Genomic DNA, 24,528 nt, shown 5'->3' with positions numbered 1-24,528 from the left:
AAAATCGAGGTACTATTAGTTCCATGGTGTGGAAACAAGGTGGTTGGACAAACTTGTATAGTGCACCAACTATTTCCAAGCAATATTTCAGGCCATACACAGCATGGCCGAGTGCTTTGGAGCACTTTTTTTGTTGATTACACCAATAACAGAACAGTACATTATATATATATATATATATATAAATTCATTAATTAGAAATATTCAATAGGAATATGATATGCTGAATTTATATTGAGTGCTCGTATATATTATGGTATCAATAATATTAAAATTTTTTTTTATAAATTTTAAAATATTAATACAGTTAATACGAGCTATTATATATATATATATATATATATATATATATATATATATATATATATATATATATTTATAAAAAACACATGTAGATATGTTGTAGTTAGGAAATTAATATTCGAATCTTTCAAAAGAATATATATTTTTTATATCACATTTTTTGCCTTAAGTTATAAAAATGTAGAAAAAATTATATTATATATAAAAAAAAATAGATGTAGAAATATAATAATAAATATATAAGTTTAAATATAAAAATATGTATGTGTGAGTGCATATATTTATTATTATATTTCTACATCTATTTTTTATATATATAATATAATTTTTTCTACATTTTTATATGTGATATAAAAAATATGTATCCTTTTGAAAGTTTCGAATATTGATTTCCTAACTCCAACATATCTACATATTTTTTTTATATATATATATAAGGGATAGACTCAGGAAGATGTGGGTTAAGGTAGTGAGAAAGAATCTACAGACACTGGAACTCACAGAGGGGATGACAGGGGGCTGACACTCCTGGCTGTTTGCTGTGCTTGAAGAGATATATCAAGCTAAGTAAAAGCGTGGTTGTCCTTGCATACAGGCTTCCCCCGCCCCTGCAACCTTCTCCAGCTGAGCATCCTTTATCTTGCAGGCTCATAGGTGCTGGTGTCACATAAAAAGCACCTGTGCTGGCTCTGTGCAAAAGCACCCAGTACACTCTGTAAATTGGTTGGTGTTAGGAAGGGCATCCAGCCACAGAAGCCATAACAGACAGGGAGCCTGAACAGCCCTTCAGCTGGTGGTCATCTCCTGTCAAGCCATCCAGCAGAGGAATCAGACGTTAAATGATGATGATAATGATGATGATAACACACACACACACACATATGCACACATACACACACACATCATCACCATCATCACTCCACTTTTCCATGCTTGCATGGGTTGGATGGAATTCTTTGCAGCAGATTTTCTATAGCTAAGTGTCTTTCAAGTTGCCAACCCTCACTTGGTTCCATGCAAAGTAATACTTTTGTATGGAAAACCGGGAACGTGTGTGTGTGTGTGTGTGTGTGTGTGTGTGTGTGTGTGTGCTCCTCTTGTCTTAATGTAGTTTATGTACTGCTTCAAAACATAATCATCATCCATAAAAAAAGTTATTGAGGACAATATGTCATGAAAACATGTCCAGCCATTGAGCTGTTTGTTATTCAAAGAATCAAGTGAAATATCACCTTAACTAGAAAGCAGTGAATATTGGTTCAAATTTTATCTGACCTATGTAAGAATGGAAAAGTTGATGTTAAAATGATGATTACCCTGTGTAACACGATTTTTGTCCTTGGCTAGCAACTGTTATTTCCTATTTGCTTACCCTTGGAAAGTATGAAAAATGGCTAATATTTCCTTCAAATTTTGCTTGTGTTACATTTATTCAAACTTCATAGAATCCCTTTCAACACATAGTTATGATACTCCCCCACTACACCTGCTCATCATCAGAGACACACATCTTGTCAATCACTAAGGAACATGCTCAAGTGGTTAGTTCAAGCAACTAACAAGCAAATCTGTGGTATTGAGCAGAATATTTGCTATAATGATATTTCTGCTTCAGCAATTCAGTGCTGAATCTGTCTGAAATGTAATGTAAAATAGGTCAACTTCAGAACATTGATGTCCAGATCACAAAAGCAAAGTCTGAAGGGAATAATAGTCATTTCCTTTAATTTCTAGATAGAAGCAAGTAGGAAATAACACTTACAGACCAAAGACAATAATAATAATAATAATAATAATAATAATAATAATAATAATAATAATAATAATAATAATAAACCTTCAGAGACTGAAGGATTTTTAATTGCTACACAAGACTAAAGCCTCCCCACCAGAAATTACCAAAAACATATAATGAAAAGAAACATAACAAGTAACTGCAGAATATGTGGCGATGGACAAGATACAATAAATCATATTATCTCTGGCTGCCCAGTCCTGGCTAAGAAGGAATATATTCACGGACACAACAGAGCTGGGACCTATATACACTGGAAGCTATGTCAACACTATGGAATAACAACAGAAAAAAGATGGTATAAACACACGCCAGAAAAGGTCACAGAAAACGAGAAAGCAACCATACTCTGGGATATGCCAACACACACAGATAGAGAAATTAAGGCCAATAGACCAGATATAGTTGTCAAAGATCATGAAGGAAAAAAATGCTTTCTAATTGATGTATCAATACCAGCAGATGACAACGTTTCTCTAAAAGAAATGGAAAAACTTTCAAAATACAAAGACCTGGAAATAGAGGTAATTCGAATGTGGAATCTAAAAACAGAAACAATTCCTATCATAGGGGCGCCTTAGTTATAATAGAAAAATATTCAGACAAATACATAACAAAAACATCAGGACTTACAAATATATATAACATACAGAAAATTGCACTACTGGGCACTGCACACATCCTACGCAAAACACTTTCAATACAGTAACCATAAGAGCATCACAGCAAACCACAGCACATACCCAATGCGCACAGAGCTGCGCTCGGTAGTGAAGTGAAAGCACGTTATAAAAATAAAACTACTGAATAATAATAATGATAATAATAATAATAATAATAATAATAATAATAATAATAATAATAATAATAATAATAATAATAATGTTACGCAGTGTTATTTTAGTGAAAAGTTATCATGACATATAGGCTTAGTTAAACCCTTTAGCATTTAAACTGGCCACATATGGCCATATCCAACCGCTCCAACCTCCCATACAGTATTAGTCTAAAAAGTGTAGTCATATTATCGAAATCCCAAGGCTACAAGATTATGCAAAACAATGTGAATAAATATTGTTACATTTGATAGAATAATCTGAATGCTAAAGGGTTAATTAGTGCTGATCCCTGGAGTAATGTTACTCAACAGGGTTATGTAACTCAGAGAACAGGGAGTCTCTCCAGGTGGAGCCACTACTCCTCTGTTTTTGAAAGATCACAGCACTGGTATTACAGACATGTGATAAGGATGTTACAGGAAAGAATCACAAGATGAATACTTCAAGCCAAGCTAATCAGCAGGAAATCTAGGGGTAGACCACGTTGGATAATGTTCATAATATCAGTTGGTCATACTTTGAAATCCAGCTGGAAAGAGTAATGACAGTTGCTTTGGATAGGACCCTATTGAGTGAGAGCTTGAAGACTCTACTCCCATGACACTTCCAGGAATAGTCGGTGGCGAAGATAGATGAATGGATACTTAATGCATGGAACATTAAATATCTATCTAGTAACCTGAAGAAAAAAGACAGCATTGCTCAATGTCTAAAATTATTATTTTTCTGACAACAGTTATGGGAGATAACTCCAGGTATGTTTGAATCTTATTCCCACCTTATTAAGAAAGCATACCTCTATGGTAAAGGAGACAAGCTTTAACAAAGACATTTTCCAATACCTTGAATCTTCACCTATAATAACCACCAGCTTGGTTTCTACAAAGCTATGTTCATCAGTGACCTGCTCTCTTCTGAGACCCACCAATGAATTCTTGGAGGAACTTGGTGAAAGCAATGTTCCACCTTCAACAATAGGAAAGCCATTGAACATGTTTAGCATGTGAATCTCTTCTCAAAAGTGCCTATCTATGAACTCCATCTGTCTCATCCTTTGATTCAGTAGCATCCAACAGTTTAGTTTCACCTTCCACTCTCTTCCTTAGATACATAAAATAATTTATTTACCTCCACATCTAGCAATGGTCACTTTTACACTTTTCTCTGGAGAAAGCACATCTTTAATATAACTGGAATCATACCCCAACAATTGGCCCTACCCTTCAGAGCCAGTAGGTATTTCAGTTCCCTTATTGACACTCTACAAAGCTCAGATGAGGACCTTAATGGAGTATTGCTCTCACATCTGGGACAGTACTGTTGATACATGCACAAACATCCTGGGTTACATCCTGAAAAGGGTTATCCAAATAATAGGTATAAAGTCATTCATGGTTGCTCTCTGGTTTCCACAAGTGTATTGTTGCTTCTCTCTGCCTTTTCTACCACAACTATAATGGTCCTTGCTCCTAGGACCTAACAGGGCTAATGCCACCTCTATTCAGGCATTCTCAACTCATTCATCTCTCTTTCTTTCATCAGTTTCGTCATGTCCAACCCACCCTAATCCTAACCTACACTAATCACATTTTCTTCCAGAATGCCAGCCATCTGGAATTCTGTCTTTGATAATGTCTTTCATACAGGTGCCGCAGTCTAGAAGCACCTGTGAAGACCATGGGCACTGCCTCTTCTTCCAGACCCAGCAAGTTAAAAGAGCTCCTTTCAACATACTTGTCAAACCACGAAGGCGCATGGCTCAGTGGTTAGAGCATTGGACTCACAATCATAAAGTGGTGAGTTCCATTCCCAGACTGGGCTGTGTGTTGTGTTCTTGAGAAAGACACTTTATTTCATGTTGTTCCAGTTTACTCAGCTGTAGAAATGAGTTGCAACGTCACTGGTGCCAAGTTGTATTAGTGATTACCTTTCCCTTGTATAATACCGGTGGCAATGGAGAGGGGAGACTGCTGGCTTTCTATAAAGATGAGCAACTGCTGGTCTTCCACAAACAACCTTGCCCAGACTCGTGCCTCAGAAGGTAACTTTCTAGATGCAATCCCATGGTCATTCATGACTTAAGGCAGCCTTTACCTTTTTACTAGTTAATCAGTGATGAATCAAATTAAGATTGCATACGTAGTGACATGGAATAATATGATTATTTTTAGCGATTAACTAATTAATAATTCATTAAGCACAGTTTTAATGTCTTTCACTGTGTAATTAACCACTTTAATTGTGAGAAATTTACTACCAGTGTATCGAATTAGCAATATTTAACATGAATAAGAGTATGAAGTCTCTTACATGTAGGATTAACTCCCTTTGTTGTAGAATTAATTTTACTGTTTGGCATATCTCACCTCTCGCCATTATTCTCTCTCTTTCTCCTTCCTCTCTGATTTTTCTTTCTTCTTTCTTTCTTTCTTTCTTTCTTTTTTTCTTACACTTCTCTTAGAAATTGGATTAGCCCATAAGATTAATTAGATTTAGAAGTAGAATCAGTTCCAGGGTGAATAAGAAATGAGCCTTTCTAACATGTCGGATTAACTTCTTTGACAAAGAATTACCTTTTCTAATAAGCTTTTGCCTCTCATTTATAACTCTTTATCTCTTTCTCTTTGGCTCCCCTCCTCTCTTTCTCTCTCTCTCTCTCTCTCTCTCTCTGTATTTATATATGTATAGAGAGAGAATAAAATTAGTTAGTTAATTAATTAATTAATAATTATTAATTTTACCAAATAGTCAGTACGTTAAAAAATCCTTTTTAGGTGAATTATACAAAATATTCTATAATTATATGCATAATTATAACCAGGGGTCAGCTAAGTGCCTCGCCACGTACTGTATTAGAAATAGATGCTAATGTCTTTTCAACTACCATAAAAATCTCCGATACATTAACGCACTTTTTTATGTAGGTAAGTGCGGTTGAATATTAGTTATGCGATGACCCTAACTCTCGCAAATTTATAACTTGGAGTACCACACTGAAGAGAATAATAGGTAAATATAATTTACCTTAAATTCGAAACACATTTGTGGTTAACCAAAAGTCATGTGGATTCATCATTTTTCTTTTTACCTACATAAAAAAGTGTGTTAATGTGTTGTAGATTTTTATGGTAGTTGAAAAGACATTAGCATCTATTTCTAATTCAGTATGTGGTGAGGCACTTAGCTGACCCATGATTATAATTGTGTATATAATTATAGAATGTGTGTGTGTGTGTGTGTGTGTGTGTGTGTGTGTATACACTCATGTACACACACATATACACTTGAGAAGAAAACTAGTGAAATTAATAAACTAGATTAATTAGGGTTATACTTAATTAAGAAATTAAACTTTTTGAGTGAAGATGGATTAAAAGCCTCTCTTACATGTAAAATAACCATAGAAATATCAAGAATTAGTAAAACTGACAAACTAACTTAGCCTTTCTCATACAAGTAACCAGCCAGGCCAATATCTAGTGTTGGCCAAGTAGAAAAATCAATCTAACAACAGAGTAAAATTAACCAAAACACTGCCAAATAGCTCTGAGATTTTATATAATTATATAATATCCTCGAGTGTTATTGTTTGTGTTTATAAGGCCTTGGTCAGTCAGAATTGATTATGCATTTACACATGTATATGCAGGTCTGGGCAAGATATTTTTTAGGAAAATTAGCAGTTGCCTAGACACACAATTCTCCTTTCTCAATGCCACTGATGTTTATCCAAGAGAAAGACTACTGACTGGGGCTGATACAATTTTTCTTGTCTGACCCTGAAAGAATAAAAGGTGAATTTGACCTTGGTGGGATTTGAAACCAGAGCACAAATAGTCAGAACAAATGCCCCGAGGTGTTCTGTTCAACATCCTTATGACTCTGCTGACTTACCACCCTTAAGAATTCTATGTCTAAAATAGAAAACAGAAATTTAATTGTTGAATTCTGAAGTTTTTCCGTGGCCCCCTTAACTTCTGAGATTTGCATCATGCTGAAACTATAGGGTGTTAAGCAACCTACCAGTGAAGGTGCTGTGATTTGTATCATGTTACCAGTTTCTAGGTGCAATCCTATGTCCAAAATTGAAAAACAGAAATTGGCATAGTGGTTAAGAGCGTGGGCCACTAATCCCAAGATTCCGAGTTTGATTCCAGGCAGTGACCTGAATAATAATAATAATAATGATAATAATAATGATAATAATAATAATAATAATAATAATAATAATAATAATAATAATAATAATAACAACAACATCGAAAAATGCCTTCAGAATGAGAACTCAGGTTTGAAATTTCCCCAAGACACTTGATAAAGGCTGGAGGGTATATCAGCCGAAACGTTGTGTTAACAACAAACAAGATGAGGACAAATATCCGTCGAATGTAAATAATGTAAATAATGTTTAATCTTTGAATTCTAAAGTTTTTCTCAGGAGTGTCATTCAGGCATGTGATAGTGTTATTATTGACTCCTTTAACTTCTGAGATCTGCATCAAACGAAAACTTATAAGGGTCAAGCTACCAGGTGAAGGTTCTGTGATTTGTATTCTGTTACCAGTTATGTACTGTGTCCTTGTCTATTACATACCAAGTTTCACTAAATCAATTCAAATAAATACAAAAAGGTACCATAGGTAGGTTCATTTCACTGATGTAAAATCATAGAAGTACTTTGATTATGAGCGTAAATCATTACTGAAAAGTACAAAGTGATCTTGCATAACCAATAGTTCCACAACTACAGAGAAAATGATCATTCCTTACCATCTGAGAAGTATCCCTCCATTATCAGTAAAGTAAAAGATGCCTTCGTATATCCCATCACCCTAGCAGCTCTCTTGATTCTCAGTTTGCTACCAACCTTTTTGATCTGTTCATAAATGATCACTGTTACTTCTAGGGAATCATCTTATACACCCCAACTATTCTTCAAACAAGTTTGTTATGCAAGAAGACGAAATTACCACATTTGTTGTATTCTTTGCTTCGAGTTCTGCTCTGCATCTCACATACAATAAAACATTTATAACATGCGCCATTTCAGGCCTATTTGTCCCACTGTGCTGCAAGCACCATCAACAGGTGTGAAAATACTTCTGGTCAGTTCTACCCAACAACAAAGACACCACTTGTAACTGACCCCTTCCTTCTATTGTTCTTAAAAAGCAATTTTCTTAAGTAATCCTTATATGTAGTAAGCTTTCCATCAGTCTTCTCTTTCTCTCTCACTCTCTCGCTCTCTTTCCCCATGTGTCTACATCAGCTAAGTTTCTCCTATACTTGGTAAACCCTTCATATTTCTCTCTATGCATATCTCTACCTCAATCTATAGAGTCATGCAACAATGTATGCTATTCACAATCATAAAAATGCACTCCCTTCCTCACCATAAGTTTTTTTGTCTCCTTAAATCTACTTAAAATCAACTATCATTTGCCACACATCTTTGTCTTTCACTAACCTGTGGCAAAAGCAATTTTCCTAGACTTGAAATCAGTAAAACCTTCGACCACGTTGTGTACAGAAAAAAAATCTCCTTGCTAAGTTAGTTGCTCCATCCATAACAGTTAGTTGCTCCCAGGGGAAATCCTAAGCAGGTCCCATTGGACCACGAGCTTATGAAACGGTAATCAGTTTTATAATGTTATTGATACTTTCGGCTGTCAAACTTTTCAACTGTAGTAGCCTGGTGAATTGGAGTATTAGATGCCAAGCATATTGGCCACAGACACTGCATAGAAGATATAAACTTGTAAGTCCTTGATTGATTATCTGTTACTTTATGTTACCAGCCAACATATTCGTAATGCACTTCTCTTTCATCATCATCATCATCATCATCATCATCATCATCATCATCATCATCCTTTAACGTCTGTTTTTCTTGTTGGCATGGGTTGGGCTGTTTGACCAGAACTGGCAAGCAGGAGAGCCACACCATGTTCCATCCAGTCTGGTTTGGTTTGGTGCCTTTGGCGGGATGCCCTTCCTAATGTCAACCCCTTTACAGTCTGTGCTGGGTGATTTAATGTGACACCAGCATGAGCACTTTTACATGACACTGGCATGAGTGCTTTTTGTGTGGCCACAGCACAGGGCTCTTGCAGGTCAGTCTTCTTCGTCAGGGACAGTGCTATTAACACATCTACTGTGAGTACAGCAAGGTGTCAGATATCTCATTCCTTTTTCATCTATGTATACTCAAGTCTGTTCTTGACCTGAGTGATTGCTTTCGTCTCAACACCTCTTGACAACCATTGATAACCTCATGCTCTGGTCACTCTAAGTTCTCTAAAAAAATAGAGAAAGACCATATTAGAAGATGAGTGATACTTACTGATGATATATATACTAAGGAACCACTGAGCAAGATCTGTGGTCAGTATGGTGCATGGCTCAGTGGTTAGAGCATCAGGCTCATAAGCATGAGGTAGTGAGTTCAATTCCTAGATTGGGCTGTATGTTGTGTTCTTGAGCAAGACACTTTATTTCACGTTGCTTCAGTTCACTCAACTGCAGAAATGAGTTGCGATGTCACAGGTGCCAATCTGTATCACCCTTTGCCTTTCCATTGGATAACATCGGTGATGTGGAGAGGAGAGGCTGGTAAGCACGGGCAACTGTTAGTCTTCCGTGAACAATCTTTCCCGTACTTGTGCCTAGGAGGGTAACTTTCTAAGTGCAATCCTATGGTCATTCATGGTGTGTGTGTGTGTGTGTGTGTGTGTGTGTGCGTGTGTGTCCCCTTTTTCTTGATATTGTATGCTAATTGTAAACAAACTTCACTGTTATACAAGTATTGATATTTGTTTGTAATCTGTGAAAACATGTTTGGACTATGGAAAAATATTACCTTGCTTGGAACATTCATACAGAGAGAGAGAGAGAGAGAGACACGCAAGCACACGCATGTACACACATGCACACACACACAATCTCTGTGTTGAAAGCAACTTTTAAGTTGGCATAACTTTTTTATTAATGACTTAGGTCATTGAAATTGCACATCTTAGTAGAGTAACTCTTCCTCCATACAAAGTTATTACTCAATATAAGTTCCAAATTATTCATTTGTGCCATCATTGAACCCAACTCTCAAAACCTCTTTGTAAAAGTTCAGGTGTGCACTATTGTACCCACCTTTTCAAAGCCCCTTTTACTTCATCTGTGTCATCAAATCGTTGTTACCAAAGATTGTTCTTTACATCAAACAGATAGATGTCAGATAACACTAGATACTGGTTGTATGGAGGATGGGGGACTACTGACCATCCCAGTTTACCAAATGGCTGATTTCTTGCCAAAGATGAATGTGGTTGCACACTGGTTTCAAATTTTGGTACAAGGCCAGCAATTTCAGAGGAGGGGGTTCACTCTGTTACATCGACCCCAGTATTCAACTGGTACTTATCTTATCGACTCTGAAGAGATAAAAAGCAAAGTCAGCCTCGGTGGAATTTGAGCTCAGAGTGTAAAGACGGAGGAAAAGTCGCTAAACATTTTGTCCAGTGTGCTAATGATTCTGCCAGCTTGCTGCCCTACATGTGGTCACACATTGCCATGGTGAATGTGGATCATTTTCACATTCTTCCTTGATCTCTACTGTCAAATGGCTTCTCTTTTTGTTCTGCTCACTGTTCACAATGCAGCCACATTCCAGAAAATCAAAGAGTTGATGCCTTTGTCATCCACCAAAACAGTCGCTACGACTTTCTGTACTGATCGCTGGTTCTTGAACTTCTTGCACCTTGGAGAAGTGGTGGAACATCACTCAGAGGACTGAGTCTTCATTCCTGGATCATAAAGACATGGCCATGTTTCATCCCTTGTCACCTTCATTGGCTTCAAATACTTCTAGAAGACCAGAGCAGACTTCCACTGTTCTTTCCTTCAAATTGGGTGTCAATAGATGAGGTACCTACATCACACACTTTCTAATTTAAAATCTTCCACTTCTTCTGTATTACATTGTGACCACAGTCCAGTTGTACAGCAAGCTCATGGATCATAACTGATCTGTCTCTGTGAACCAGGTCATCCATTCACTGGCAATTCATGTCAGTAGTTGCAGTCGATGGTTTCCCACTGTATGATTTGTCCTCAGTGCTCTTTTCCCTTTCTTTAAACATCTTCATCCATCCATGCAGATTGCTTTTGTCAGTGATGTCATCTCTGTAAACAACTGGTAGCCTTTGATCGATGTCAGACTGCCTGCATCTCACCTTCCTCAAGAAGTCAGTTATGGCTCATTGCTTCTCTTTGGAACCCATTATTTGCTTGTAATGAAGAAGAACAAAAAGTAGAATTACCATAGAAAAGTGGAAGACTTACTCTATCAAAATTCACTATTTGAATGACCTATATAAGTTAACAAAAAGTTATGTCTATGAATTGCTTTCAATTCAATGCTTATACATACATACATACATACATATATCTGTATGTATGTATATATGTATGAAATATGTATGTGAATGTATGTATGTATGTATGCATGTACATATCTATCTATCTATCTATCTATCTATCTATCTATCTATATATATATATATATATATATATATATATATATATATATATATATATATATATATAAATGTGTACGAATGTATGTATGTATGTGAATGTATGTATGTATGTATGTATGTAGATGTTTATATATGTGTATGAGAGGCGGTATAGTCCGAGTGACATGAATCAATCTGCAGCATAGATTTATATAGAACACAGCAGAGATCAATAAATCAATGAGTCAAATCAGAAACTCCTTGGCAATAGATGAGAACCAGCTTGTCTACCAAATAACTTAGTGACTGGAAGACAATGTTTTTGTTGTGGTACACAGCTGTGAGTATGGGTTGTAGTGGCGATGGTGTTAGCTGTAGTAGCCACAATGGTGGACAAAGTGATGATGGTAAATGAAGTAAAGAGCATAGATATGGTCACAGAGTTGTGTGTATAGGTTGTAGCAGAATGGTGGTGGTGGTGCTGGTGGTGGTGGATGTAGTGATGGTAGCTGTTGTAGTGGTGGTGAATGTTGTGATAGTATAGACATGATGATACAGAGCTGTGTCTTAGGTTATAGTGTTCTAATGATGCAGAGCTGTGTGTATAGGTTATAGTGTAATAGTGATACAGTGCTGTGTGTATAGGTTGTATTGTTGTGGTGATGGAGAGCTATGTGTACAGGTTATAGTGTTATGGTGATGCAGAGCTGTGTGTATAGGTTATTGTGCTATGGTAATAATGGATGTAATGGTGAGGCTCATTGTGGTCATTACTGTAGTGGACAAAATACTTAGCCGCATTTCTTCTAGTTTTTTTATGTTCTGAGTTCAAATGCTGCCATGGTCAACTTTGCTTTTCTTCTTTTAGAAATCAGCAGAATAAAATACCAGTTGCGCGCTGTGGTTGAGGTAATTGATTAACCCCCAACTCCCCTCAAAATTGCAAATCTTGTGCCAAAATTAGAAACGAATTCATGCTATTAATGGCGTGCTAGTAGAAGCAGTGATATTACAGTTTAGACATAGTAGTGGTGGGTGATAGAGGTAGAGGGGCCAGTAATTTTGGTAGTTATTTTAGAGACAGTATTAGCAGTGGTGGCAGTGGCGGCGGCAGTGGTGGTGGTGGTGGTGATAGTGATGCAGTGGTAGAAGTGGTGTAGTGGTTATGCTGTTTTATCTGTTTCAGTCATTAGACTGTGGCCATGCTGGGGTACAGCCTTTAAGAACTTGTTTATTCAAATGAATCAACCCCAGTACTTAATTTTTTTTTAAGACTGGTACTTATTCTATTGGTTTCTTTTTGCCAAACCACTAAGTTATGGGGACGTAAACACACCAACACTGGTTGTCAGGTGGTGGTGGGACAAACACAAACACAAAGACACACACACACATACATACATATATATATATATATATATATATATATATATATATATATATATATATACATATATAAATATATATACTCTTTATACTCTTTTACTCTTTTATTTGTTTCAGTCATTTGACTGTGGCCATGCTGGAGCACCGCCTTTAGTCGAGCAAATCGACTCCAGGACTTATTCTTTGTAAGCTTAGTACTTATTCTATCGGTCTCTTTTGCTGAACCGCTAGTTACGGGGACGTAAACACACCACCATCGGTTGTCAAGCGATGTTGGGAGGACAAACACAGACACACAAATATGTACACATACATATATATATATATACATATATACGACAGGCTTCTTTCAGTTTCCGTCTACCAAATCCATTCACAAGGCTTTGATCGGCCTGAGGCTATAGTAGAAGACACTTGCCCAAGGTGCCATGCAGTGGGAATGAACCCGGAACCATGTGGTTGGTAAGCAAGCTACTTACCACACAGCCACTCCTGCGCCTATATATATATATATATATATATATATATATACCACGGGCTTCTTTCAGTTTCCTTTTACTATATCCACTAACTAGGCTTTGGTTGACCCGAGACTATAGTAGAAGACACTTGCCTAAGTTGTCATGCAGTGGGTCTGAACCTGGTACCGTGTGGTTGAGAAGCAAGTTTCTTACCACACAGCCATGACTGAGCCTAAGGTTAAGGGTTTGTCATGGCTGTAGTGTCTGTGAGTGGTTGTTGTGGTAGTAAACATAGAAGGGGTGACTGTAGGGATTTGGAATTCAAAGAAAGACTTGGCAAAATTAATTCCTTGGGGCTGTAGTTATGGTGGTAATGGTGTTGTTAGTGTTGAGAGCCAACTAGGTCCACCAGTGCTCTCCATTGCTGGCAATCCTGTGCCGGCTTCTCTGCATCCTCCAAGGTGATGTCAAGCTTCTGGAAATCTTCCAGAATCACGTTCAGCTATCTGGTGTGGGGCCTGCCACAAGGCCTCTTCCAGCCTGCAGCTGCTGCATCAAATGAGAGTAAAGTCCTGGTTGGATGATCTAGTGGAAGATGAAGGACATGTCCATCACCATATTTCACCCACAAGGCTTTCAGCAGTCCAAGTTTATCATAGAAGACATTTCCCCAGTATGTTGCTCACTAGGTTCAAACTGAAAATCACATTCTTAAAGAATTTACTAGGTATCAAGAACTGACATCAAATCATTTGGGTATATCGTGTGCAACAGAACAATATTTTCATAAGATCCCATGTAAAGGAAAACAGTGAGTTGTTATGGGATTATAGTATCAGCTATTGGTTTAGAGTAAGTCAGTAGAGAGCTCTATCTGTTGCAGCAGAATGATTTTTTTTTTCTTTTTTAAGGGTTTTAACTGGTTATTGCAATATGTGCAGTTTTATTCTGTGACAACAATGACAGCTGCGCACATTAAACAAATAGGGAAATAGTTGTTTTGAGAATACTCTAGGTTATACTTGTCAGAACCAGAGCAAGTCCATGGTCCTAGAGTTTCCAGATGAAACAAAACAAAGAAGTAGTTTTTCATGTCACTGGACCTAAAGAAGTGCATGCATTGTGTAAAATTTTCTGTGAAGTCATTAAGCGTCAATTTTTGCTGTAAACCACTGCTTTGGAAAAGTAGAATTTTCTCAGTGGACTGGTGGTTTGATTTCAATAGTGCATGTGGGTGTTTGGGATGGAAATTGTATAAGTGTATGTCTTTTCAGTTGTAGCATATGAAATCAGTGGTGATAAACCAGGCAAGAGTAACTCACATTAAAATTATGCACATTACAAAGTTTATGATATTTATGAGTGCTAGGGAAGTGTTCCCAAATTAAGAATAAGAAGTTCCTAGTTATGTTTGTGAAAACATCTAGATTGCATCTAGGATTGAACCTTATTTTTTTTCTCTTCCTAACTTTTTTCAGGGGTGGTGGGGATCCTGTATATGTAACAATTTTTTGTCAAAACCACTTACTAATGCTTCATTATAATGGGCTGCATCCCTATCAAATATATCCCAATATGATGACAAAACTTCTATTAAATTCCTAACTGTATCTAATAGGGTTAGAACTTTTATGAATATATACAATCTCCTCATTTCACATTTTTTAGCGATAGTATTAACTTATTTAATAGTATCCCTACAGAGTAAAGTCTAAAGTAAGATCTAAGAAGTTGGTCATGCTTAGATTTGTGGTGATGGCTATATTTACACAAAACTCTTTGAAGATTTCTAATTTTCTTTAAATTTCTCTTAAATATATTCATAGTGTGGGAGTTCATGTTGTTTGAAATGCAAGGCCATTGTTGCATATAAGACTGAGCCATGAGAGATTGTACACTTCTTAAGCATATCGAGGATAAATAATCCAATGAGGTCAGTGACCTCATCCTAATCATAACTTTCCATGGAGACATCACATTACTTTTTAATGTAGTAGAAGTTATCATAGAACAAGATAGACGTTTTGAGCTGTCTTCCTACTGCTAACAGCAGGACTAATCGTAAGTCATTAGCTGTTAATATCTTCCGTAAATATTTACTGATTTCTTCATAAACCTTGATTTCATAATTCTCTTTTAACTTTACCAATATAGGAATATCTAACCTGTGTATTCTCTAGCTAATGTTGTCACCATTATTCCAAGCCTACCCTGATCAAGAATGGAATTAGAAGTAGTGACCAAAAATGGAGAAGAGGAGGGAATATGAACATGAATGTAATGAGTGAAACAGTGATGGAATTGTAGGGGAGTAAGTAATGAGAAAGAGATAATAACAGCTACATATTGGTTGTTGGTAAAGAAATTGAATAGAAAACAACGGAGTCAGCATAATTAGATATCAATAAAGACAAGTCATGATAGGAGAGAAAGCAAATGATGGGCAGCAGTAGATATGGGTGACGGCAAGTAAGAATGGTGGATTTCAATGAAGTCACATAAGGGAGAGAGATGGCTGACATTAAGGGCTATTAATAATGAACATATTTGATCCATTACATGCCACACAAGCATTATGAAGAAATGAGGTAGAGTGATAAAGGAATGATGGTGGAAGAGAAATAATAATAATGGATGATGGTAGGGATGGTTGAATATGGATATGTCAAATACCGCCCCTCATTATACAGAGTGATGTGATAGAGTGAATAGAATAAAGGGTGAGTGAAAGATAAGAGGATATTGAAGAGAACAGAAGATAAAAGCTTAACAGGAATATGGTGAATGAGAGACCCAATGTAGATGTATGAAACATTGTTAAGTAACTCATGCCTCTCAGAACCTCTTACTCCAACCACTTCTCTGAAGTAATGAAATAGTAGTAACTCAGCTTTCTTACCAAACAACTCTTTGAAGGAATAAAATAGAAATTGTAAGCGAGAGAGGAAGAAGGAGAGGGGGAGAGTGAGAGAGAGAGAGAGAGAGAGAGAGAGAGAGAGAGAGAGAGTTGTTTTCTAACAGATGAGAGTGTAATCTTGTCTAGCTTACTATGTATCAATGCCTAACAATATTTTCACCCATTTAAGGTGACTACAAAGGACATTGGCTGGTCTCAGTTTTCAGCAAGGTAGCTTTTATATGAGGTCATTTGATCTGGAAATAACAACTAAATATCCCTCAAATAAAACCGACCAAAAAGATGTGATACTTGCAACTGGAATGCTTTCCACCATAAATCTGCTGAATCAGATCTAATCTGGGACTAAAGAACAACAACTATGTTTATTTCAAGCAGATGAGGGAAGGCCTCTATATGGTCCTTTGATCTGTGAGAAATAGCAATTTCTTTCAAATCACACCCTAACATCTTAAATTAGCAAGGGACACAGGACAATGTAGTCATATATATAAGTATATATACATCTGTATGAACGTACGTACGTACGCATGTGTGCGCGTCATTGTATATACATGCTTATGTACGTACGTATGCATGTGATGCATGTATGTACGCATGTATAGATAAATAAATACATGCATACACATGCATACATATATGCGTGTGTACATACGTATGTATGTGTGTGTGTGTCTATATATATATATATATATATATATATATATATATATATATATATATATATATATATATATATATATATAGATAGATAGATAGATAGATAGATAGATAGACATACTTATACATACACGCACGCGTACGAACGTTCATACAAATACACGTACATACAATAAAATATGATAGTATATATTACATAAATAAAGAGGAAACAAACCATACGGAAGTGTTACCTGTTGTATATAAATTGTATTAGGATTGTTTATTTCTACACAGATATTGCAAACATTCTAATAGTCACAAGCACATTATAGTTTACTTTGGAATGGCTACGAAGTTATCTCCCTTACTCCGCGTTTAGGTTTTGCGATTTCGTTTTGTGTGTTTAACTCTCAGGAAACAGACCAAGCCTTACTCTTTCCTCATTGTCTTATGGCATTTACTATAACAGTCCTATTGACTAATAAGCTCCTACCTATTCTAAAGGTCATTTATCCATCAGTCTCTATTTCACACCCATTGGTCTCTCTCTCTCTCTCTCTCTCTCTCTCTGCCAGTCTGCCTGTCTGTCTCTGTCTCTCTCTGTCTCTCTGTCTCTCTCTCTCTCCCTCTCTGTGTCGGTCGGTCTGTCTCTATCTCTGTCTGTCTGTCTGTCTGTGTCTGCCTTTCTCTGTCTGCCTGTGTCTCTCTCTCTCGCTCTCTCTCTTTTCATGTATCACGCTCCTATGGGCATCATTAATCATAGATCTTCATGTCAAAGTCTGGAGAGTCATGATTTTTCTACTAGACACAGTCATGGCCGTGTGGTTAAGAGGTTTGTTTCTCACCCATGTAGTCTTCAGTTTAATACCACTGCAAAACAGAAAAAGTAAAAAGTAAAAATACTTTCTGTTGGTTTATCATTGACTGCTAAGTCTGCTAGTCACTTGCTCGCTTGCTCTTGCCCTTGTGGTACAGGTTCTACAACCTTTAGACATAGGAACTAATACTCATGGCATGTCCATAGTTTTGTGGACCAGTGTGGACTTGTGTGGGCCAGTGTGTCACATGTTTAGAGACCATACTTTGAGCCTTGTGTCCCCTAACCACAAGAATATCTTGTGCTATTTGACTCTTTTGAGACCCTTGTAAAAGGTTGATAGTTGCAATAGAGACATTAGTCTCTCTCTATCACCTTTCAACATAATTATATATGAAGAAACAGTAGAACAATTAACAACATAATAAAAATAAGTTTTATTTTTTTGATGATGCTTGGTTTTATGAATCTTGTATTATTCAGCTTAGCAGCCGTTGATTAGATAGTAATCGGTATTGGAAGGTTAAGAGCTTCCTTGATGCATGCCAGAGAAGCAAGTAGCTATCACATCGAAGGCATCGTGGTGAAGAGTGCTTCATTGAGGAGCAAGGTGTTGTCACATCGAAGGTATCGCACTTAAGAGGCTTAGAAAGTGAAACAAACTCTTTAAGTACTAGTTTTAGAGATGGTAAGCCAGAGAGCTGTCCCAAACTCCAGTCATGCGTATTGGCTTGGTTTTTATGGCTGAATGCCCTTCCTAATGCACCCACAAATTTCTTGAACTCCCCAGCTGGTGCATCACCAGCAGACACAGTTTAGTGTTTTGTTCAGGACATCCATTGGTTTTGGATATTGCAGCCACTTTAGTATTTTATTCAGCTTCATTTCTAATACTTTCATTCTGCAAAGGAAGCACAAGCAGAAACAATTTGTAGATATGTTAGATTATACGACTATATGTTGTTGTTGGCACTCCGTCGCTTACGACGTTGAGGGTTCCAGTTGATCCGGTCAACGGAACAGCCTGCTCATGAAATTAACGTGAAAGTAGCTGAGCACTCCACAGACACGTGTATCCTTAACGTAGTTCTCGGGGATATTCAGCGTGACAAGGCTGACCCTTTGAATTACAGGCACAACAAAAACAGGAAGTAAGAGTGAGAGAAAGTTGTGGTGAAAGAGTACAGCAGGGTTCGCTACCTTCCCCTGCCAGAGCCTCGTGGAACTTTAAGTGTTTTCGCTCAATAAACACTCACAACACCCGGTCTGGGAATCGAAATATGACTAAATATGTATTGAATTCATTATTTGAACTGTAGCCACTCCACACTAGACTTTTGTTTAGATGCAAACACACATACACATACATTCACATTTATATATGTTTGAATGTGTGTGTGTATGTGTGTGCCTTTTATCTTTTACTTGTTTCAGTTATTAGACCGTGGCTATACTGGGGCACCACTTTGAAAGGTCTGGTTGAATAAATTGACCCTGGTACTTTTTTACTTTTTTTCTAAGTCTGGTACTTATTCTATTGGTCCTTTTTTCTGCTGTACCAGTAAGTTATGGGGATGTAAACAAACCAACACCGATTGTCAAGTGTGGTGGTGGACAAACACAAATACAAACACACACACACACACATATAATTCAGTTTCTGTCAACTAAATCCACTCACAAGACTTTGGTCAACCTGGGGCTATAGTAAAAGCCTTTTGCCCAAGGTGCCTTGCAGTAGGGTTGAACACAGAACCATTTGGTTAGGAAGCAAATTTCTTACCACACAACCATGCCTGCACCTATACTATATATATACTACTCTCTTGTATGACTCAGAATCGTGGATACACATTAACCCACGAGACATCTTCCACAACGGCTGTCTCAGGACAATCTGTGGTTATTCACTAAAAGACAGTGTTTCTAATGCTGACCTGTTTAGCAAGTGTAAGATTCGTGGAATCGAGAGCTTTCTTATGCAGTCACAATTGTGCTCGGCTGGCCATGTCATCAGAAAGAGTGACAAAAGAATACCCAAAATCCTCAAGTACAGCCAGCTTGATAGGGGGCACTGGAATGTTGGTTGACCATGGCTTAGATATAAGGACAAGCTGAAGGGTAACCTCTTAGCTCACAACACCTTTGAGCAAACAGCCTCGGAGCAAACAAAATGGAGATCATTCTGTCAAAATGGTATTAGAAGCTTTGTTGCAACCAGCATTAACAGGCTTCAGAGTGCAAGGCCAAAGAGAAAAATGGCTGCAAATATACCACTTGCACTGACGGGTGGTACATAAAATACACCATTTTGAGCGTGGCCGTTGCCAGTACCGCCTGACTGGCCTTCGTAGGATTTTCGAGCGAGATCGTTGCCAGTGCCCCTGGACTGGCTCTTGTGCGGGTGGCACATAAAATACACCATTTTGAGCATGGCCGTTGCCAGTACCGCCTGACTGGCCTTCGTGCGGGTGACACGGAAAAGCACCCACTACACTCTCTGAGTGGTTGGCGTTTGGAAGGGCATCCAGCTGTAGAAAATCTGCCAAATCAGATTGGAGCCTGGTGTTGCCATCCGGTTTCACCAGTCCTCAGTCAAATCGTCCAACCCATGCTAGCATGGAAAGCGGACGTTAAACGATGATGATGATGATGATGATGACCTATAATCCTCATACTTGCAGCATCAGTGGCCTTCTTTGCAAATCGTTAGTGGGACTTAAATGTCACATACAATATAAGCATTATGACTGACAAAGAAAGAATATGTTGTCAGAGCCTCATACATCAAAACTGATGGGAGAGTCCATCATATAAATATATATATATATATATATACAGAGAGAGAAAGAAAGAGACAGACAGAAAGACAAACAGACAGAGACAGATACATATATATATATATATATGTATGTATATATACATGCATACATACATATGTACTGAACAACCACATAAATGAATTGTTTATAGTGGTCAAATGTTTATGTTCATATAATTGCGAATGTGTAACTTTGACTGAAATCTTTATGATTGTAATGAGGATGCAAGCACACCAGCACCAGACGTCAATTGATGGAGGGAAACAAACACAGACACAAAGACACACACGGGCATATGCATGCACACACACGCACACACACACACACACGCACACACACACACACATTATATATATATATATATATATATATATATATATATATATATGTAAATAATATGTGACAATCATTTGGTAGCCATGATAAAACTCTGAGTTTCGGATGCCGGGGTGGAAACCCACGCCGCCATCTCTTCAGTTATATGGCCATTGAAAAATGCTATGAAAATAACCGTTAAACAAAGGGAAATAAACCACACAGTAATTTCCCTTTGTTTAATGGTCATTTTCATAGCATTCTTCGATGGCCGAATAACTGAAGAGATGGCAGCGTGGGTTTCCTCCCCGGCATCCGAAACTCGGAGTTTTATCATGGCTACCGAATAATTGTCACATATTATCTACAGATAAATTCCTCTATTTACATAATATCGAGGTCTCTTTCTTTCTTTTGTTGTCTTTTCTATCAATATATATATATATATATATATATATATATATATAAATATATATATATATATAAATATATATATATATATATATATATATCTTGTAGTGCTCTGTCAGTTATGATAACGAGGGTTGCATTTGATCTGATCAACAGAACAGCCTGTTCGTGAAATTAACGTGCAAGTGGCTGAGCACTCCACAGACACACGTACCCTTAATGTAGTCATCGGGGAGATTCAGTGTGATACAGAGTGTGACAAGGCTGTCTCTTCAAAATACAGGTACAACAAAAACAAGAAGAAAGAGTGAGAGAAAGTTATGGTGAAAGAGTACAGCAGGGTTCGCCACCACCCCCTGCCAGAGCCATGTGGAACTTTAGATGTTTTCACTCAATAAACACTCACAACGCCCAGTCTGGGAATCGAAACCATGATCCTATGACCACGAGTTCACTGCCTTAATTGCTGGGCCATTGCGCCTCCACACACACACACATACACACACACACACACACACACACATATATATATATATATGACAGGCTTCTTTCAGTTTTTCTCTACCAAATCCTCTCACAAGGCTTTGGTTGGCCCAAGATTATAGTAGAAGACACTTGCCCAAGATACCATGCTGTGGGACAGGACTCAGGACTATGTGGTTGAGAAGCAAGTAAAAATTATGTGTTTGTATGTTTATCATCTGATAGTTGTTAACAAGCATCATCTTCATACAAGTGGTAACCCTCATTTCTCAATCTTCCATGAAAACATGTCTGTCCACAGAGAAATATTACCTTGTTTGCAAATCAGTGAGGGACAGCAGAAGGAAAGGGCATCTGTCCTAAAAATATGCACCATTGAATTGATCTAAAAGACTGAGATGAATCTGGCACTCTTGATGGCCATTTGTGTTGCTGGAACAAATTTTTGCTTCTCTCAGATATTTATTATGTAATGTATAGTATAATTATAAACAGGGAAAATTTTTTAGCCATTTCTCTACGGACTGAAAAAAAATTATGAACAGCGCAGGAGTTGCTGTGTGGTAAGTAGCTTGCTTACCAACCACATGGTTCCAGGTTCATTCCCACTGTGTGGCACCTTGGGCAAGTGTCTTCTACTATAGTCTCGGGCCGACCAAAGCCTTGTGAGTGGATTTGGTAGACGGAAACTGAAAGAAGCCTGTCGTATATGTGTATATATATATATATATATGTATGTGTGTATATGTTTGTGTGTCTGTGTATGTCCCCCCAACATCGCTTGACAACCAATGGTGGTGTGTTTATGTCCCCATAACTTAGCGGTTCGGCAATAAGAGACCGATAAAATAAGTACTAGGCATCCAAAAAATAAGTCCTGGGGTCGATTTTCTCGACTAAAGGCGGTGCTCCAGCATGGCCACAGTCAAATGACTGAAACAAGTAAAAGCACCTTAATCAATTTTCAAACCTTATTGTGTTCACATCAGAAGTATCTACACCATTCTGACAGTCTCCAGAGAAACAAGCAGCCAAACTGTCTATATACTCAACAAATGCAACAGTTCCTCTATGAAAGGTTTTCTAATTTGCATACCAAAAGTATTTAATGCTCTATAAATACATGTATTTAACTCTTCAAAACCAGGACAAATACTTTATAGTAATTGGTCTATAGACATTCTGTAGACATAAGGTTTGATACATAAATGGTTATTTTAACTAAATACTACCTCAATTGCATATACCAGGATTATATATATATATATATATATATATATATATATATATATATATATATATATATATATATATATATATATATATGAATATATGTATATATGTAAATATCAAACACTGGATATGAGTGCTCAACACCGCATTGGTGGACATAATTTCTTTATTTGTGAATTAAGGCTCGGAAAGATTTCCTTAAATCAAAAACTATTGACAATATAAGTGCAGGTATGGCTGTGTGGTAAGAAGTTTGCTTCCTAACCAACTGGTTCTGGGTTCAGTCCCGCTGTGTGGAACTTTGGGCAAGTATCTTCTACTAGAGCCTTGTGCCAACCAAAGCTTTGTGAGTGGATTTCATGGCCTTGTCATTTATGTGTGTGTGTGTGTGTGTCAGTGTTTGTCCCCCCCACCCCACTGCTTGACAACAGGTGTTGGTGTGTTTACATCCCTGTAACTTAGCAGTTCAGCAAAGAGACCAGTGGAATAAGTACCAGGCTTAAAGAAAATGAAGAAAATGGGTTCTGGGGTCAATTCATTTGACTAAAAGTTCTTCAAAGTAGTGCTCCAGCATGGCCACAGTCTAATGACTGAAACAAGTAAAAAGATAAATGATAAAAGACATCTTTGAAGAAATATTTCTGTAAATGAAAAATTATTATTAACAATAGGCGCAGGAGTGGCTGTGTGGTAAGTAGCTTGCTTACCAACCACATGGTTCTGGGTTCAGTCCCACTGCGTGGCACCTTGGGCAAGTGTCTTCTACTATAGCCCCAGGCCGACCAAAGCCTTGTGAGTGGATTTGGTAGACAGAAACTGAAAGAAGCCCGTCGTATATATGTATATATATGTGTGTGTGTGTGTGTTTGTCCCCCCCACCAACATCGCTTGACAACCGATGGTGGTGTGTCTACGTTCCCGTAACTTAGTGGTTCGGCAAAAGGAGACTGATAGGATAAGTGCTAGGCTTCCAAAGAATAAGTCCTGGGGTCGATTTGCTCGACTAAAGGCGGTGCTCCAGCATGGCCGTAGTCAAATGACTGAAACAAGTAAAAGAGTAAAAGAGTAAAAGAGAATATAAAAAATCGAAACAGTATGTGTGTGTGTGTGTGTGTGTGTGTGTGTGTGTGTGTGTGTGTGTTGGTGTAAGTGATTTGGCACAGTTATTAGAACATCAGACAATATGCTTTGCAGTGTTTATTCTGGTTCTCTGAACTCAAAACCTGCTGAGGTTGACTTTCCTTTACACACACACACACACACACACACACACATGTGTGCATGCACATTCACTCAGTCACACACACATACACTCACACACACAAATTAGCAAACATCCACTCCTCTGACCTCTCCTGTTTCTATAACCAACAACACCAAAATCCCACTCCCATTATAAACACTTCCACATAATTAACTGACACTAACCATTCCTCAATGACCTTTTTCAAACACTGCCTTCCCCCCACCACACACACACACCGTTTTTGACACTTTACACCCTCACCTTCTCCACCACCATACCCTGCCATTTGTGTATCCAACCATTCTGTACCTATGTACCCATCCTTCTACATCATCATCATCATCA

The 24,528-nt window shown here is 37.5% G+C and overlaps 1 protein-coding gene across 2 annotated transcripts in view; it reads left to right on the top strand.

Annotated features, from left to right (window-relative positions):
• Window positions 1–24,528, top strand: part of LOC106873281 (diamine acetyltransferase 1-like) — a 189,213-nt gene that overhangs the window by 152,333 nt on the left and 12,352 nt on the right. Inside the window, exon 5 of one of the 2 annotated variants that reach the window (XR_008264893.2) lies at window positions 4,537–4,733. The exons of the other annotated variant lie outside the window; for it this stretch is intronic. The gene's annotated coding sequence lies outside the window, so the exon portion shown is untranslated. The remainder of the gene's footprint in view (window positions 1–4,536; window positions 4,734–24,528) is intronic. 2 annotated transcript variants of the gene reach the window in all.

The sequence above is a fragment of the Octopus bimaculoides genome, chromosome 9 (genome assembly GCF_046866305.1).
Source record: "Octopus bimaculoides isolate indiv1 chromosome 9, ASM4686630v1, whole genome shotgun sequence".
Classification (NCBI taxonomy): domain Eukaryota; kingdom Metazoa; phylum Mollusca; class Cephalopoda; order Octopoda; family Octopodidae; genus Octopus; species Octopus bimaculoides.
Note: the sequence above shows the minus strand (reverse complement) of the source record. Positions and strands in the feature narration are given on the sequence as shown.